Source organism: Neolamprologus multifasciatus, chromosome 4 (genome assembly GCF_963576455.1).
Source record: "Neolamprologus multifasciatus chromosome 4, fNeoMul1.2, whole genome shotgun sequence".
NCBI classification, from domain to species: domain Eukaryota; kingdom Metazoa; phylum Chordata; class Actinopteri; order Cichliformes; family Cichlidae; genus Neolamprologus; species Neolamprologus multifasciatus.
The window spans coordinates 3483420-3500858 of record NC_140442.1 but is presented as its reverse complement, the minus strand read 5'-3'; the positions used below and the strand labels follow the sequence as shown (position 1 = coordinate 3500858).

Genomic DNA, 17439 nt, shown 5'->3' with positions numbered 1-17439 from the left:
TCGCTTTGAATTCTAATATCAGGTTTAGTAGTCAATGTTTAAATTAAGAGTATGTAATTTTATAAGTGCAGAAAAAAGCCGAAGTAGTGACTGAATGTGGGTAAAATGGTAAATGGCCTGTATTTATATAGCGCTTTACTAGTCCCTAAGGACCCCAAAGCGCTTTACATATCCAGTCATCCACCCATTCACACACACATTCACACACTGGTGATGGCAGCTACATTGTAGCCACAGCCACCCTGGGGCGCACTGACAGAGGCGAGGCTGCCGGACACTGGCGCCACCGGGCCCTCTGACCACCACCAGTAGGCAACGGGTGAAGTGTCTTGCCCAAGGACACAACGACCGAGACTGTCCAAGCTGGGGCTCGAACCGGCAACCTTCCGATTACAAGGCGAACTCCCAACTCTTGAGCCACGATCGCCCCTAAAACCATATCCTGGTAAAAGTTAGAGGTGAGAGATGCCTCCTCAGATAGTCTGAGTCCATCCATCCATTCGCTTCCGATTATCCTTTTCAGGGTCGCGGGGGGCGCTGGAGCCTATCCCAGCTGTCATAGGGCGAGAGGCAGGGTACACCCAGTACCAGTCTGTTGCAGGGCCAACACATAGAGACAGACAACCATTCGCACTAAATATCACCCGCACATTCACACCTAGTGGCAATTTAGATTATCCAATTAACCTATCCCCACAAGCTGCATGTCTTTGGACGGTGGGAGGAAGCCGGAGTACCCGGAAGGAACCCACGCAAACACGGGGAGAACATGCAAACTCCACACAGAAAGACCCCGGCCTGATGGTGGAATTGAACTCAGGACCTTCTTGCTGTGCGGCAACAGTGCTAACCACCGTGCTGCCCTAGTCTGAGTCATATTGCATATCTTTCTTCAGACTGTGGGTTTTTGTTTAATTACAGATTTTCCCTACAAGTAAAAGATAAAAGGCAAAGGAAGGAAAATGTCTTTACACAGTAGGGTTATTTCAAAGTGCTTCACAAACATTTAAACTGAAAAAAACCCCAAGAACTGCCTCATACGGGAGGCTTTAAGAGTATTATGAAAAATGTGAATCCAAATTTCAATGTAATCCCAAAGACATACGAGAGTGCCGCCCGCACGCCTTTCTTTTATCAATACTGTGAGTTTCTGCAAACATAATTAATCATTAGTTAACACAGTTCATTAACAGTCCCCAAAAGCTCAAATTAAACTTGATTTATTTTGGCTTCCACTAATTTTCTATTCTATTTTGAAGTCTGAATCATGGAAAACTACCCTAGAGGAGAATCTAAATATGGAGCTGGAAAACAGGGGCCCTTTAAACGATGCTGTGCTGCAGCTCCATCATATGAAGCAGCTCGCTGTGACAGGATATGAACTCACATTCACCGCTCAGACACAAAAACTCTGACGGTAAAAGGTGATAAGGAGAAAAAAGGGGAGAAGAAAGCCGCAGGGCCCCCATGGTTGAAGTGGCACAAAGATGATCCGACAATGGCTGAAGGACACATGGCAGCAGGTGGGTGTGGAGGTCATATGGAAAGGTGGACACCCACTGAGGACAACAGGAAGGGAGTGGCTGGTTATATTTGTAACAGTAGCAAGAGAAGGGGAAGAAAGAGAAAGCTGGCTATGGTATTTATAAATTTGGCATTTTCAGAAGAAACTAGAATCTTGTAAAAAAGTGATAAAAGTTATGATCTTCAAATCAAATTTGAGATCATTCCAATTATCTTAGATGTTTAAAGGTATCTTAGATGTTTTCCTTCTGATCGTTGAGCTGAAATGAAAGAAAAATGCTCTTTAAGATGATATAATATCTCTCGTCGAAGGACTAAATCTCTCACTGATGCTTTTTAATGACATGTTTTTTTTATCGTGACTGTTAATGGACCATATGCTGAGTCCAATAAGCATTAATTCATCTGCTCAGACAGCAAACCTGTGAATGAGTCAGGCTCCACTTTCACATCCTTGCCTTTGAAGGCCGGAGGCTGTGCCACCGTAATGCTATTAGCCGCATAACAAAGTTGTGAATTGAATGCCGTGGTGACGAGAAAGCACTCTATGACATGTAAAATCCTATTAGGATGCAGATTAGTGTTATCTGCGCCGCACCTGTCAATATCTATTATGAGTGGGGGGCAAGGACACGGCAGAGCTGGACATGGAAATGCTTCAGTCAGCACGCTGTCCACAAGCAAATACCAAGAGAGGACTGCTTGTATTGGTATGCAAAGAATTAGCTATCGTACAGTAGGCAGGCGAGCTGGAGGCAGCGTTGTTTTTATCATGCGGGACGTATTCTCCCTTTACAATGATGAGGGACTGCATGGGACCAGAGAGCTGCCAGAGCGATAGAATAATTAAAGCGAGAAAAAAGCTGACAACCAAGGATAAAGAAAAAGAGTTTCGGTGTTGTGAGGAGAGGCTGAATGTTAATGTCTCTGTTGTGAAGGACAATATGCTCATTTGGAAAACAAATGGGACCCCATTTCGTAATAGTTACTCTCGTTTGACCAGCAGAGACGCACACGCTGACATTGTAATGATGGGCTTTTGGCTAAACGTCAAAACTAAGCTTTGGGGAAACAGAGAACGGCCTTAGTCGAGATGAGAAGTGTGTGTTTTGAATGTTGAGGACGTCGCTGTGGCAAATAGGGAAAAAGGTAAAAAGAAAATTAACTACCCTGATGTAAGTTAATGGAAAAATATAAGGTAAGAAGCACAAGTAGCAGGAAAAAACAGAGATGAGATAAATAATGTTGAGGATGCATTTAAGGGTTTTGGATCTTTCATCATTAAATTCCCTCATAATTACTATAAATGTAAAAGAGCTTTTTGCAATATGTGAATGAACACCAATCAGGGACCTGGTTAATATTGTGTCGATCCCCTATTTGCTGCCTTAACCCTTTAAAACCGGTCGGAGCAGCACGCTCCATTTTGCGTAACTATTTTTAAATCCCGGTAGCTCTGCAACCACGTAAGCTAGCGCAATAATTGTTTTTGCATATGAAACCGGAGGAGTTGTACTTACATCTTATGCCATCAGCTTGTCCTCGGTCACAGTTTCCTTCCACATATAGCTTTGCAAAAACTGCATAAAAAGCACTTGCAGCAACAAAAACATAATATTCCAGAAACACGCTTTGCCGATCCGATCAGCTGTTTGTAACACTTCCTACGTTGGATTAGACGTCAACGCGAACTTTTGCATGTCCGCCATTACCTGCCCGAAACCGGAAGTGACGTCATTTTCGCGGAAATGTAGTTTTTTACCATCCGGGCCTCATGAGCCTATACTGGTGTTTTTAAAAGTTATCTTTGACTTTATGACTTTCTGTGTCGTTTCTGGGATGCTTAGGACTCATATTGCACTGCTGGAAATAGTTTATTTTGATGCATATGCTGCTTTTTTGCAAATTTGCATCATAATATTCATTTTCATTTTTCCTGCAGTGTATAAAAATTGGTGTATTTCAAAAATAAAACTATGAAGACACTCAAAATAAATTTCCTGTGGTGGGAAACTATTATGTGCAACTTCTTTGTATTTACAGTTTTGAGGGATAAGCCTCTTAAATTTCTCTAACTAGAAATATATGTTAAAAAAACAAAAACAATTTTCAATTTTTTTGTAGTTTATTGCACTTTTTTGCAACTTATGTAATTACTATGCACTTAATGCAGACATATTATTAAAATCTAGGCTGTAATGGTTGTATTGATGTATATCAACTTGAAATGCTCCCAAAAATGGCTCCACAGCATGTAAAAATATAATATAAGCTCTGGCGGACTTGGTTCTATGGTAGGTCTTAAAGGGTTAACAGCTCTAACCCTCCACCAAACCCCTGAGGGTGTGCTGTGGTATCCGGCACCAAGATATTAGCAACACATCCTTCAAGTCCTTGATGTTGTGAGGTGGGACCACAATTTCATTGGACATAGCACAAGCACCACAGATGCTGGATCACTGGTTCGCCACTGCTCCTTCCTTGGACCCCTTTTGATAGATACTGACCACTTCAGACTGGAAACATCCCACAAGAGCTGCAGGTTTGGCGGCCAGTTATCTAGCTATCACATTGTTCCTGCGTCAACTCTGAGGACAAAATGTTCACTTCCTCCCTGATAGATCCCGCCCACTAACTGGTGCCATGATGAAGAGATAATCAGTGTTATTCACCTCACCTGTCAGCGGTCATAATGTTATGCCTGACTCAGTGTAATAATGTGAGGTTACAGCTCTCGCATTGAAATATGGTCACTGTCCAACCTACCTGATATATTGGCTGAGGTCAAAACTGGTTTTTGTGGCTGTGCTGTTAAATTGCTTTTTAATGCTGTCAAGTTGGGCAATTTAACAAGGGAATATATGGAGACTGACCGCCAACCTCAAGTGGCCATTAAAGACACTTTTATTGAGCTGTTTTGTGCATCGGATAGCAACCCAGCTGCATAAGGTGGTGCGACTTCAAACCACCTTTCCCATTTTAAGTGTAGCTGTGTCTCATATTGCTTACCCACCCATCCATCCATCCATCCATCCATCCATCCATCCATCCATCCATCCATCCATCCATCCATCCATCCATCTTCTTCCGCTTATCCGGGGCCGGGTCGCGGGGGCAGCAGCCCAAGCAGAGAAGCCCAGACCTCCCTCTCCCCACCCACCTCCTCCAGCTTATCTGGGGTAACACCAAAGCGTTCCCAGGCCAGCTGAGAGATATAATCTCTCCAGCGTGTCCTGGGTCTGCCCCGGGGCCTCATCCCGGTGGGACATGCCCGAAAAACCTCGCCCAGGAGGCACTCAGGGGGCATCCTTGTCAGATGCCCGAACCACCTCAGCTGGCTCCTTTCGATGTGGAGCAGCAGCGGCTCTACTGTGAGGGAGAGGCCAGCCACCCTTCGGAGGAAGCCCATTTCTGCCGCTTGTATTCGGTCACTACCCACAGCTTGTGACCATAGGTGAGGGTAACGGCGTAGATCGACCGGTAAATTGAGAGCTTCGCTTTTACACTCACCACAACAGACCGGTGCAGCGTCCGCATCACTGCAGCTGCTGCACCAATCCATCTGTCGATCTCCGGCTCCCTTCTCCCATCACTCGTGAATAAGACCCCGAGATACTTAAACTCCTCCACTTGCGGCAGGGTCTCGCCCCATATTGCTTACCTCCAGATGACATCCAAAATTTGCCAAATATAACTGGGGAAAAAGAGTGAAAGCTCAAATTATCATAGCAAACAGCTGAGTCTGTTCACCTCAGGACATTCTGAGGGAAGTCCTAGAAATGACCTTGGAACACCTTCAGTAGAAGCTGACAGTGTACTTTAAGATGTATGTCGGATTTAAGTATTATTAATATCCTTCTTAGACAAAATAAAGCATTTGAGATGCATAATTGACCCAGGACAGTGTTAAAATGCAACTTTGGTCGACTGAAGTATCTGTTTTCTGATAGGCGCTCGCACACATTACATAAACAGCTTTGTTAAAGCGCACTGAACTCATCAGAGACAAATCCCGTCCAAACAAATCAGCCTGCAGTTGGGCAGAGATGTGATTCGTGTTCGGGAAATCTTCCCACACTCTCCTCGCTCGTTTTACTGGTGCTTCTTGTCAAATTGCGACCAGTGGCTAGCTTTCACAAATTGATGCTAATTGTATGTAAATCATCATCAGAAATTACATTTGCAGCTCGTCTTCAGGTTGAGTCTTCTGCTCTAAATGCTTCGTTAGTCAGTGCCTCTGCGTGTTTCGTGTGAACAGAGCTGCCCACAGATTTCCTGTGACCCTTTGGGCAAACCTAACGTGAATAACTCGAGTGATACAACCCCCACACGCATGCACTCACACATGCACGCACGAAGACTCGCTCACAGACCAGGCTTCATTCATAAATCCAGCTCTTTAAAAAGCACAGATGTGAAGCAGTATGAAAAATTCAGCTGCCGTACTGCAGCACACTGTGACGGAGAGTTCAAGGCTTACTACACAGCAAATCTGAGGTGTATAAGCTGTGAGTGGGTAGCACCGAGAGGTCTGCGATTAGTATCATCCCTTGTGTGTTGTCCTGGAAAAGCAACCAGCACACACAGCCCTGCATGACAGAGAGGCTAAGAGACAGAATGAGAAATGTTAAAGAAGGAAACCAAAGGGGAGCAGGGTGAATTCACTTCTACTAAAGGTGGCCTTTTTGCCCATAATGCGATGCATCTATCAGGGGTGTTTCAACAAGCCGTGTGGCCACTTTTTCCGAGTGCTCATTAGAGTCGACGCCAGCTGGGTGCCTGCAGGAATGCATGATGGTTCATTACAATATTTACGGATGTTGGGCTCATTCATCATTGAGTGTAATGTGGTTTGCAGAGAGCTATCAGCATTAGTGTTAATTTAAGTGCGTGCCACTGAGCTGATGCGCAGCCCACGGCATCGCAGTAAAAAGGTTGGGGACAGGTCCAGCTGGGGTTTTGTCTGGATTCAGGTCCTGTTAAAGAGGCCTGTCCAGGGAGTGCCCTCGTGCCTCATGGGTAGGCTCCAGTGCCACATGAGGACACAGAGGTTTAAGGCCATATCTGCATTTTTTTAACTAGCACTATAGATATGCAAAGGAAAAGTGAAACCAGGTCACCCTTAAAATAGGTCTGTCAAGTCATAAGCAGTATGCATATCGACTCGTGCATTCGATTCCTAAAATGACATTTTTAGACACAAGTGTGTTTCAATAACTCTTTTAACCCTTTAAGACCTACCATAAAACCAAGTCCACCAGAGCTTATATTATATTTTTACATGCTGTGGAGCCATTTTTGGGAGCATTTCAAGTTGCTATACATCAATACAACCATTACAGCCTAAATTTTAATAACATGTCTGCATTAAGTGCATAGTAATTACATAAATTGCAAAAAAGTGCAATAAACTACAAAAAAATTAAAAATCGTTTTTGTTTTTTTAACATACAGTGGGGCAAAAAAGTATTTAGTCAGCCACCGATTGTGCAAGTTCCCCCACTTAAAATGATGACAGAGGTCAGTAATTTGCACCAGAGGTACACTTCAACTGTGAGAGACAGAATGTGAAAAAAAAATCCATGAATTCACATGGTAGGATTTGTAAAGAATTTATTCGTAAATCAGGGTGGAAAATAAGTATTTGGTCACCTCAAACAAGGAAAATCCCTGGCTCTCACAGACCTGTAACGTCTTCTGTAAGAAGCTTTTCTGTCCCCCACTCGTTACCTGTATGAATGGCACCTGTTTGACCTCATCATCTGTATAAAAGACACCTGTCCACAGCCTCAACCAGTCAGACTCCAAACTCCGCCATGGCCAAGACCAAAGAGCTTTCGAAGGACACCAGGAAAAGAATTGTAGACCTGCACCAGACTGGGAAGAGTGAATCTACAATAGGCAAGCAGCTTGGTGTGAAAAAATCAACTGTGGGAGCAATCATCAGAAAATGGAAGACATACAAGACCACTGATAATCTCCCTCGATCTGGGGCTCCACGCAAGATCTCATCCCGTGGGGTCAAAATGATCATGAGAACGGTGAGCAAAGATCCCAGAACCACACGGGGGGACCTGGTGAATGACCTGCAGAGAGCTGGGACCAAAGTAACAAAGGTCACCATCAGTAACACACTACAACGGCAGGGAATCAAATCCCGCAGTGCCAGACGTGTTCCGCTGCTGAAGCCAGTGCATGTCCAAGCCCGTCTGAAGTTTGCCAGAGAGCACATGGATGATACAGCAGAGGATTGGGAGAATGTCATGTGGTCAGATGAAACCAAAGTAGAACTTTTTGGTATAAACTCAACTCGTCGTGTTTGGAGGAAGAAGAATACTGAGTTGCATCCCAAGAACACCATACCTACTGTGAAGCATGGGGGTGGAAACATCATGCTATGGGGCTGTTTTTCTGCCAAGGGGACAGGACGACTGATCCGTGTTAAGGACAGAATGAATGGGGCCAAGTATCGTGAGATTTTGAGCCAAAACCTCCTTCCATCAGTGAGAACTTTGAAGATGAAACGAGGCTGGGTCTTCCAACATGACAATGATCCAAAACACACCGCCCAGGCAACAAAGGAGTGGCTCCGTAAGAAGCATTTGAAAGTCCTGGAGTGGCCTAGCCAGTCTCCAGACCTCAACCCCATAGAAAATCTGTGGCGGGAGTTGAAAGTCCGTGTTGCTCGGCGACAGCCCCAAAACATCACTGCTCTTGAGAAGATCTGCATGGAGGAATGGGCCAAAATACCAGCTACCGTGTGTGCAAACCTGGTAAAGACCTATAGTAAACGTTTGACCTCTGTTATTGCCAACAAAGGTTATGTTACAAAGTATTGAGTTGTATTTTTGTTATTGACCAAATACTTATTTTCCACCCTGATTTACGAATAAATTCTTTACAAATCCTACCATGTGAATTCATGGATTTTTTTTTCACATTCTGTCTCTCACAGTTAAAGTGTACCTCTGGTGCAAATTACTGACCTCTGTCATCATTTTAAGTGGGGAACTTGCACAATCAGTGGCTGACTAAATACTTTTTTGCCCCACTGTATATTTCTAGTTAGAGAAATTTAAGAGGCTTATCCCTCAAAACTGTAAATACAAAAAAGTTGTACAAAATAGTTTCCCACCACAGGAAATTTATTTTGAGTGTCTTCATAGTTTTATTTTTGAAATACACCAATTTTTATATACTGCAGGAAAAACGAAAATAAATATTATAATGCAAATTTGCAAAAAAGCAGCATGTGCACCAAAATAAACTATTTCCAGCAGTGCAATATGAGTCCTAAGCATCCCAGAAACCACACAGAAAGTCATAAAGTCAAAGATAACTTTTAAAAACACCAGTATAGGCTCATGAGGCCTTGATGGTAAAAAACTACATTTCCGCAAAATGACGTCACTTCCGGTTTTGGGCAGGTCATGGCGGACATGCAATAGTTCGTGCTGATGGACGTAGGAAGTGTTACAAACAGCTGATCGGATCGGCAAAGCGTGTTTCTGGAATATTATGTTTTTGTTGCTGCAAGTGCTTTTTATGCAGTTTTTGCAAAGCTATATGTGGAAGGAAACTGTGACCGAGGACAAGCTGATGGCATAAGATGTAAGTACAACTCCTCAGGTTTCATATGCAAAAAACATTATTGCGCTAGCTTATGTGGTTGCAGAGCTACCTGGATTTAAAAATAGTTACGCAAAACGGAGCGTGCTGCTCTGACCGGCTTTAAAGGGTTAAAAGCCAACCAGTGATGAGACAGAGTCTCCATCTATCACTCTGTATTTTTTCTTGTTTTTTCTCTGAAGTTTTCTGATCACACACACTTGCAAATCAGTGCTTACACAAGCGTGAAGTTTTGTTTGTGAGAGTGCGAGTGCCGCTGATACAATGCAGTTGCAGTGATTAAGCGTGCAGCTGAAGGCCAAAAGCCTGTCGAAAGAAGTAAACACAAGTGTAATTCAGTTTTCTTGTTCCAAGCAGGGCTGTCATGGTGTCTGCTTTCCACTTCATCATTACTGTGGCAAAAGAAAAAAAACACAATAATATTGTTCTCCCGGGATCAACAGATCATTTTTAAATGGCAAGAATGCTGCTGTCATTCACGTATTGCATAAAATAACAATATTTATTACTTATTTATCATATTATCATATGTGCCTTATTGACACATTATCCATACTTAACAATTACGGATTAATTATTAAAAGACTGAGTACCTCGACTGCAGCCCCAAAACTGACGGCACCATTAACAGCGAGCCACTGACCAAAGTCACCCAATTCAAATACCTCGGGTCCCTCGTCACCTCGGACTGCGAAACTGGTGGCATCAGGTCACTGGAGTCCTGTGTGACAAGAGGATGCCAATTTATCTCAAGACGAAAGTCTACAAGTCAATCGTGCACCCAGTGGCACACAGAGTCAAAGTGCTGGCCAGCGGCGACCTGGTTCTCAAACAACTTGGTTGACCGAGTGATGAACGAAGACATCAGGAAACGATGGGGAGTGGTGCTGATCACGGACAAGATGCGAGAGTCGAGGCTTTGATGGTACAGCCATGTTGTCCGTTGCAATGAGAACTCAGCCCAACGGTTAGAAACGGGCGGTAACAGCCCGCGAGGAAGGCCAAAAAGCGATGGTAGGACCGAATCAAAGACAATATGAAGGCTGCGAAAGGCACGCCGGAAGATGCTCTGGATAGGAAGAAGAGGAAGGCGTGCAAAATAGCAGACTCTGCATTGAGCAGGACAGAATTACGGATGAATAATTATTAACTAATAATACAAAATTAACACTTTAACAAATACTTATTTACTAATAGTTACTAGGGATGCAACGATACCAATCTTTTCAAACTGATACGATACCGATACCTGGATCTGAGTACTTGCCGATACAGAGTACAAAAAACGATACTTCTACCACACACACACAAATACAATTAATTGGAAGACAGGTTTTCTTATATTCCCTGCCGATAAAAAAATAAAATCTTAATAAAAATGACCACAAAAAAATTTCAAGTGAAAAATAAGCACTTCTATTAAATTATTGCAGAGTCTCCACATTGTAATTTTACAAAATATCACTGAACTATTGGCACTGTCTCGAGCTTTCAGAATAATAAATAAACACTTCTGTTTGGAATAAAATGAATACAAATTAGGTTTGAGAATAAAATAAACTTTTAAATTATTGCAGAGTGTCCATATTGTAAACAAACAAACAAAATAATTATTATAAAATAAATAATAAATAAAATAATAATTGGCCCCCTAGTGGCCAATCTAAAAAACTACAACAGAAATGACATGCCACCCTCTGATTAATGAAATAAGTTAGTATCGGTTCATGGTATCGATTAACTTTTACAAGTATGAGTACACACACATTTTACAGTATCGGCCCCGATACCGATACCAGTATCGGTATCGGTGCATCCCTATTAGCCGTTAAACTCAATCTGCTAATTTTCTGTACTAAGCTGACTTCAAATCTCATAAAATAGTCAAAAATTTAAATCGCAGTGCACAAAGAGACATCTTTAGTCGGTTTAGCTTGCCAAACAATAATCGAAACCTGGTGATTTTCTCCATGTGAAGCTCCAATTATCAAATGTTTGGCATTTTTAATCATTTGCAATTGATTATCAATATGGTTGCAATTACTTTTTGCCAGTAAACCAGTCGAGTAGTCCTCGCAGCTCTGACACATTTGAACTTTGCCAATAGGAGCGTCTACGTGAAGCTGTAATTATGCAGTGATTTCTGATTGATCATATTGATAGGTGCTGGTTATACCCCTTTCACTCATAGGTGTCTTGTGAATGTAGTCATTCATAATAACTGAGTGCAAATCGGAGCCTCGCGCTCCTGATGAAAACATTTCTGTGAGACCATGTTTGCTTTGATGAATAAAACGGTAAACTGAGGGCAGCATATCGAGCTGTTTCGGGTGTCTGCATTGGAGCTATTCCACTATATTGCTTCTTAAATGTTTGTGTTATGCTGCAGAGTTTACGTGACCTCCATTCACGTCTGAAGCAGTCGCTGGTTTATTTATTTGTGTGAGAATCCGACAGATGCAGCAGACTGTGAATTAGCTCAAACTCTTTAATGAACTGCATTTTTTCTCCTAAATTCCAACATTTCTGCTGTATGAGATGGAAAAGAGATGTCTTTACAGAGTAGTAATGATGCATGAATCCGTCTCATCTCCCCTTATCGTCCTGATATGAGCTTTAATATGCTGCACAGCCGTGGCACTATCTGATAAGATGTGGCTCCGGGCGATTGGAGCCTTCATGGGTGCAGTGGATAGAGAGGAGGAGGAGAAGGCGCTGAGCGGCTGAGCAGCTGAGCGGCTTTGACTCTGGGCGCATCATATTCCCATTTTTCTCCAGTTCCAGACAACAGGCCCCGGTGAAATGACTGCGGGTGCCGCCGACTGTGAAATTAATTGAACTTGTGATCCGAAGGGTAGAGACCAGCATCCGGCCTGAGGAGGCGAGTGTACATTCGTGCTTACATCAGCCCGTGACAAAGGAACAGCCAAGGCCACGGGCGACGACTGGATCTGCGGTCAGTTTGCCCGACGAGATGTCTCGAGTAACGGCTGAGCAGCACTTGACTCGTATGACATTGTGATCGTGTGAGACGTGCTGCCACGCTGCTGGCTCTTGTTAGAGGCATTATTTTGGAGAGAAATTGGATTTGTTCACAGATCCACTATGTCAAGTTAGTGATGAGCGTGTAGATAATGATTTCGTGTCTTCTTGGCCAGAGATGCAGCTCAGATTGCCAGATTCAGAGCTGAGCTTTGGTGACAAGTAGATGCACACGAGCTATAAAACGTCTCCACAAGTTGTAATGATAAACTAACTACAGCTAACATATGGTTTTTGAGAGGGGCCTCTCTCCCAGTTCATCATGTACAGAAGCTCGGTCAGAATCAGTCGGCGGTGCATCTTAACACTTGTCACCCTTTTAGTTTCATTTCCATGTTGACAGGTAGTCTGATTTAACTAAATCTGTCTTCTTAGATCAAGTAGTTCAATTCAATTTTCAATTCAATTCAATTCGATTTTATTTATATAGCGCCAAATCACAACAAAAGTTGCCTCAAGGCGCTTCATAGATACAGAGAAAAACCCAACAATCATATGACCCCCTATGAGCAGCACTTTGGCAACAGTGGGAAGGAAAAACTCCCTTTTAACAGGAAGAAACTTCCGGCAGAACCAGGCTCAGGGAGGGGCGGGGCCATCTCTTGTGATTGGTTGGGGTGAGAGAAGGAAGACAGGATAAAAGACATGCTGTAGAAGAGAGACAGAGGTTAATAACAGATATGATTCAATGCAGAGAGGTCTGTTAATACATAGTGAGTGAGAAAGGTGACTGGAAAGGAAAAACTCAATGCATCATGGGAATCCCCAGCAGCCTACATCTATTGCAGCATAACTAAGGGAGGATTCAGGGTCACCTGGTCCAGCCCTAACTATATGCTTTAGCAAAAAGGAAAGTTTGAAGCCTAATCTTAAAAGTAGAGATAGTGTCTGTCTCCTGAATCCAAACTGGAAGCTGGTTCCACAGAAGAGGGGCCTGAAAACTGAAGGCTCTCCCTCCCATTCTACTTTTAAATACTGTAGGAACAACAAGTAGGCCTGCAGAGCAAGAGCAAAGTGCTCTAATAGGGTGATATGGTACTACAAGGTCATTAAGATAAGATGGGGCCGTTGAAGGACATATCCTGGTCAAAAATGACTCCAAGGTTCCTCACAGTGTTACTGGAGGCCAAGGTAATGCCATCCAGAGTAAGAATCTGGTTAGATACCATATTTCTAAGCTTTTCAGCGCCGAGTACAATGACCTCAGTTTTATCTGAATTAAGAAACAGAAAGTTAGCGGCCATCCAGTTCAGTCGCCGTCACCACCAAGAGCTAAAAACAAAATACCAGAATGTTATTATGTCAGCTACTGATTTAAGCCTCCACCAGGCTGCTGTTCTGTGTTGCAGGATCTTTATACTTCCCACTTTCAGCACAAACTGCTTCTAACAGTACTTAACAAGCCTCGTCCAGAACGTGTAACTTTCTGAAACACCGTCTGCCGCGGTGCGAAGGCAGGCAAGGTGTGGACTCCTTCTCAAGCTTGTAATGTCCCTCACTTGTGGATCTTCTGTAGGTACAATTAAGTGCAACACAACAGACAGCTCTGACAAGACTGTCTGACAGTGTGCGCTGACGCCTCGCTCTTCTGTTCTGTACTTGAGAGCAGACTTATTGTGATGCACTCAAGTGTGACTGTTTGACCACACATAAAGATGCTTCTCTTTACACACCATTGTACAATGACCTCATCTGGTGTAGAGAGGTCCTCCGAGCTCCTTTGATTCGTCCTGATCCTCAGAGTAATCCAGGCCAAATTGGATTTTTATACTGTTAGCAGAGACCACAATAAACTTTAGCCTGGCATCAGCATCGGCATCAGGGGTGGAGGTTTTGTTGCTATTAAAGCCTTTGGTTGCACCTGTCGGATGATTATCTGAACCATAGCAGTATTTTCATGACTTTTTTTTATTTTCATTGCTCATCCAACTCCACAAAAGATGAGTTTTAAAATTTGCTTCAGTTTATATAACTTGCCTGAAGCCGCTGCTGTACACATGTACCACCATTACCAAGGATCATCATTACAGGTGGCGGTAATTCACCTCATTTAACTTCTGGACTCCACTCAATAATGAGCAAACACAAAGTTATGATTGTTTATTTATTTATTGTGAAAGACAATTTAATTTTCCCCAGTAGTGACCATTGCCAAAGGGGTCAAATTAAACAACAAAAAGGTAACTAATTGTTGTGACTAGGGATGCACCGATACCGATATTGGTATCGGGTATCAGGGCCGATACTGTAAAATGTGTGTACTCACACTCGTAAAAGTTAACCGATACCATGAACCGATACTAACTTATTTCATTAATCAGAGGGTGGCTTGTCATTTCTGTTGTAGTTTTTTAGATTGGCCACTAGGGGGACATCCCGCGCTAAACAGGCACAGGGTTAGGCGAGTGAGACTGGCAGCTCCAGATAAAAAAGAGAAACTGGAGGCTGCTGCAGCTAGGCTAAACAAAATGTCAGCAGTGTGGAACAGCCAACTTTAACTCAGGTTTTGGAAAAGCGATGAAAAATGTCAAGAGAAAATCCACAGGCAGTTAAAATAACAGAGGCTCGACTCATTTTATCGCTCTGGATGACCAGCCAATGCCAGTCGTGGAAAACATAGGATTGCACCGTCTTCTCAGGATACTCGAGCTGCGATATGAAATATAATAAATAAACAGAAGTGTTTATTTATTATTCTGAAAGCTCGAGACAGTGCCAATAGTTCAGTGGTATTTTGTTAAATTACAATGTGGAGACTCTGCAATAATTTAACAGAAGTGCTTATTTTTCACTTGAAATTTATTTGTGGTCATTTTTATTACGATTTTATTTTTTATCGGCAGAGAATAAAATAAAACTTGTCTTCCAATTCATTGCATTTGTGTGTGTGTGTGTGTGTGGTAGAAGTATCGGTTTTTGTACTCTGTATCGGCAAGTACTCAGATCCAAGTATCGGTATCGTATCGGTTTGAAAAATTGGTATCGTTGCATCCCTATTTGTGACATAAAAGTTCTTGGCTTAAACGAATCAGTTACATGTTTCCATTTTTTCATTTAGCCTCAGACCAAAGGCTAAGCCGAACAGGCTGGAGACTGGTCTTCTCTGTAAGAGATCTGCTTTCAGCGCTTTGTGTCCCTGAGGTTTCTCAGAACTGTGGTCCCTGGCCCTGTGGACACAATGCAATCTGTGCCGCCCCACATTAGATAAGTCTCCTCCAACTCTCATCCAGGTCACATTGCACCACAGAGTGCAGCAGGGCTTCCAAGACTCTGCTGCCTCCGCTGATGCTCAGGCGGAGAGAAGCCTGCACACGTGACAAAGCACTGGGCGAGTGTTTCAGGTCAGCTGAACCCACAGCTCCAAACGGACCTGATTTCTTTATCAACAGGTCACCTTTAGGTTCAAACTAGTTTAGCATGAAGCCCGCCTCTGGTGTGACCAAGGTTCTTTTGTGAGTCCTGTGGCAGAGATCTCTCACAATCTGTGAAATCTGAAGTAAAAGTTTTATATGAAGCTAGAAACTATAATATTTCAGCTCCATGCTGTTAAACAGCTGACCTTTTGCTTTTGGTGCAAAACACATCCACAATGTTTTAAATCCGATCTAGTCTTGTTTACAGAGTCTTGACTTTTTGAAACTAAATCTGGAGACAAAGATTCAAGCGACTACATGTTTAAGCAGCCACATCTTTTGTGATGCCGTAAACATTTTTAACCTTAGTGCTGTTTTCACACAGAAAATCTGCAAACACACTGCAGAAATCTGCATAACAACTTTGCACTTATCACCACATATGCTACAAATGTCCCCCTACTTGATATTGATTGACCTTTACCCTGGCATGTATCTAACATCAGCATATTGCCGGTCATAGCTTATCTTCCTTTAGCCACAACGACCTGGATGAGCAACGAAACTCGAGCGCGGCTCACAACACGATGCCTTTTTTCCGTGTGATACGACACAGCAAGAAAACCCAGTAAAAAGATGTCGTGACTCTCATATCAACTTCGTAACCAGTATTTTTCACACAGTGCAGGCTGTAATTATAATGATTAAATTAAAGATTATTTTACACCTGTGTGTTGGCGCTTGTTAGCGATAACGCCTGCAGACTTCACTGTCACAGGAGACTTCACTGTCCAGGCCTCGAAGCCGTCCTTCGAGGCCTGGACCTGGAGCTGGAAGTTTAAAACACAGCGAGACGAGACGAGGTTTTATCCAATACCGGTGCCAAACCAGTACTTTTGAAACGGTGCTGGTGCTTAAAGAATGGAGAACACAAAATTGGTCCAAAAACCTCTCATGTTCAGCTGTTTTTTTGTAAAAAGATAACAATGTTAGTCTTTTCTGCAGCTATGGGGCATATATGGTATCACTCTTGGCTGGAAGCAGCTTAAACAATGGAAAAAACACAAACTTTGTCCAAAAACCTCTCATGTTTAACTGTTTTCCACTTTTTCTTTGGTCATTTTAGCCTTTTTGTCCAGGGTGAAGGGAGTATCTGCCATCAAACAAGAAGACAGCCGCATGTAGCTATGATGATGTTTGCTAGTTCACCTTACATGCATTAATGTAATAACGTGGTTAGCCTACTCAACGTAAATTACACACGAACAACATTAAGCTACTCACGCAGAGAAGAACGGCTGCTGCTGCATCATCATCCTCATCATTTCTGCTACACTGGCAGGGCTAGGGGCCAGGACTCTCCTCTTCGGGTTTTTGGGGGATGTTGCTAACTCCGGGTCCGATAACAGGCACCACACCCGCAGTAGATGTGCTCGGTGTGAGGTCTCGCAGCAAGCTATCAAATACGGCGCATTTCTCGGCTTTTAAAAACAACGCTATGCGTCGCCAGGTGTTTCATCGGATTTGAGGTGTTACCTCCTTTGACAGTATCACAGTATCACCTTAAAGCACTTGTTGCAGCTGCTGAGTTTGCATCTTTTGCTGTGAAGTACAGCCAGACTTTTGACCGCTTCGCCTTGGGCATTTTTAATCTGTAGCTCTGCTCTAAAAGAACGTACGTACCTGGACCCGCCTACTATCCTCGGAAACATAAAATGATTGGCTAGAATCTAAAGTGTATCACATCTCAGGGAAAAAAAGCACCGAAATGTGCGCTGCTTCTCGGTCTGGTTACTACCGTTTATGTCAAAACTGGTGCCATCATGGCACCGGATACCGGTACCCATCCCTATCCTGCACATCATGCTCGTGTTCAACAAAAGTGCAGTTA

The 17439-nt window shown here is 43.1% G+C and overlaps 1 protein-coding gene across 3 annotated transcripts in view; it reads left to right on the top strand.

The window, feature by feature from the left end:
- The window catches only part of shisa6a (shisa family member 6a), a 121478-nt gene that overhangs the window by 28510 nt on the left and 75529 nt on the right, over nt 1–17439 (top strand). The window lies entirely within an intron of this gene.